The 2,603-nt window shown below is 35.9% G+C and overlaps 1 protein-coding gene across 4 annotated transcripts in view; it reads left to right on the forward strand.

Annotated features, from left to right (window-relative positions):
- The window catches only part of LOC107673032 (peroxisomal targeting signal 1 receptor-like), a 21,804-nt gene continuing 19,201 nt past the window's right edge, over window positions 1-2,603 (forward strand). For 3 of the 4 annotated variants that reach the window (XM_016466457.1, XM_016466459.1, XM_016466460.1), the window contains exon 1: window positions 1-287. The gene's annotated coding sequence lies outside the window, so the exon portion shown is untranslated. The remainder of the gene's footprint in view (window positions 288-2,603) is intronic. The other variant, XM_016466458.1, reaches the window with a different exon arrangement.

Here is a 2,603-nt window from a genome sequence, read left to right on the forward strand (position 1 = left end):
GCAGAGTTCAAAGCGCTGCTTGTCGTTGGTCTTTACGCAAAGCGCGTTTGTGAATAGCCGGAACGTAGCGTATAGAATTCGTGTGGCTGGCTCGCTCCTGTTTCGGTGGGCCACACGAGGAAGGTAAATAAAGACAGAACGGTCACCAGCGCAGCTTTTACCCGTCAGGTACCGACAACCAACGGGCTGTTAACCTCAGCTGTCTTTTTAGGGCCTGCTAAACACCATTACTCTCGGGATAAAAGGAGAAAGAGAGGAGAAGAGAGGTGACAACATTGCCTGTGCAGGTGAGATGAGTTTATTTAGCTTGTAAGCTAACTGTCTGCAACATAGTTGACTTAGTTGTCCTGCTAGCTTCATTGTTATAATTCAAACCTGCAGCACAATTACGGCTGTGAATAGCTAACCGGTTGTTGTCTATTACGTTGGGGTGTGCAACTGCCATTTACATTTGAGGAAAGTCACACTCGCATTTAATGTTCCTATGTGGAAGCCAAACTGACAGCAGACAAGAGCCAGATTCGGAGCTGAATCTGTTTTGGGTTTATTGCAAAAGGACAGCAAGGTAAACCAGGGCTGCTTGTTCACATGCAATCGTGGTTAATTGTTAATAGCTGTTTTCAGGGAACAATGCAGTCTGTGTAATCCTTCTAGTCTGGATAAACTGATGGAGCATATGTTTATGCCAGTGGAAAGGTAGCTCAGTCCACAGGGTTTATCTCAAGCCGATGATTCATTGTCTTTCCGTCTCTGTTCAGGCTGGAGATGCTTTTGTTTGTGGCAGGTATGGTGGCGTAGGATTCAAGATATTCATCCTAACCACTTCCAGAGATGAAATGGTTTACAATAATCGTTATTGATTTTAATTCATATAAACAGACTATAGCTGGGGACACACTACTCAACTAGCTGAAACATCCTAAGACTGAACTCAACACATTAAAAGACTGTTTCCATTGACTGGAGAAGATTCTAGTTTGACAGACAGAGAGGAGCACAAACCTAATGACTGAGTCAGTCCACAACACACTTAACGATTGGCAAATCATGACTGGACAAATTCTGGCGAACCAAAAAATAAATAAAATAAACAATAATAATAAGAATAAATAAATAAATCTCACAATAACTTAACTGTGCAAGATCTTGTACCAAAACAAACATACAACTTGCAGTATTTCTATGCTGTGCAATTTGTGCAGGGGGAAAAAAATTAAATAAATAAATACAAAATCCCAGGATCTGATTATATGGTCTACCCGCGCTTCCGCCCACCAATGACTACACTGAGGGCAACACCTGTGCTTTTATTTAATTATTGAAACTTTACAAGGTTTGTTTTACTTTTTTAATTTTTTATTTGTGCTTAAAGGGGGTGTTTAATGCTATTTCATGCATTTTGACTTTAAATACATTGCTAAAGTGTTGGATTCTCATACTAAACATTATCAAAATCTCAAAAAATGAGTTGGACTTATGATGGAGTTAGTGTTGAATACCAAAATTTCTGTATTCGGTACCAATACCAGTGAAAATCCACGGTTCTTGGTACCAATTTCGGTACCAAAGCAAAACACAAAAACATGCTAATTAAAAAACACATACAAAAATCAATGCCATTCTTTATACTTATTTAAAATTGTGTTTCGTCTGTTTTTCAAGTTTCACCCAAAAGTTTTTGTCATATTTGTGCTGCTGCCGAAAAACAACTGTAAACTGTTGTCTGTTTTAGGGTTTGCTAGTGTGTTTCATGATCTTCCTCAGCCTGCAGCTGTAAAAGGAAAATATAATAAACTTAAGTAAAGCAATGGGCTGAGTCTGACCAAATGCAACATTAAATCATTGACAACAGCTATAATATAACTTTTCAGTAAATAACAAACCTCTGCTTTTATAATAAATTTAGATAAGATACATATATTTTAAGTCAAGTGTATATCAAATAGATGGAAACTGTAGTATTAAAAACACTTTACAATAAGATTACATTTGTTAGATAACATGACCTATCAATAAACAATAGTTATAGCAATTATTCTTCTTAGGGTTAATTTCAAAATGTACTAATACATAAAATCAAAAATTCAATCTGTTAAAATTATTTAATGCACAATGAACAAACATGAATCATCAAGTGTTTGTATTAAATAACATTCAAAAACATTAATTAATGTAAAAATATATTGTTCGCTCACTGTAAGTAATAATAACATGAAGCCATGTTAATGAATGATATCGTATTGTGAAGTCTATACAGGAGATAAAAATTTGACTATACTTTCATTTAATCCAAACTGTGTACATATTTAAAAAGAAAAACTGCAGTGCTTTACAAATATAGGACAGGATGAGCTAAATAAACTTATCACTGCATCTAAACCAACAACATGCCTATTAGATCCTGTACCCACTAAATTACTGCAAGACTTGTTACCTGTAGCAGAAGAACCACTTCTTAATATCATTAACTCATCGTTATCTTTAGGTCACGTCCCAAAACCATTCAAGCTGGCGGTTATTAAGCCTCTTACTAAGAAACCACAACTAGATCCTAGTGAACTGGCAAATTACAGACCCATCTCAAATCTTCCTTTTATGTCTAA

Source organism: Sinocyclocheilus anshuiensis, unplaced genomic scaffold, assembly GCF_001515605.1.
Source record: "Sinocyclocheilus anshuiensis isolate Anshui unplaced genomic scaffold, SAMN03320099.WGS_v1.1 scaffold248, whole genome shotgun sequence".
NCBI classification, from domain to species: domain Eukaryota; kingdom Metazoa; phylum Chordata; class Actinopteri; order Cypriniformes; family Cyprinidae; genus Sinocyclocheilus; species Sinocyclocheilus anshuiensis.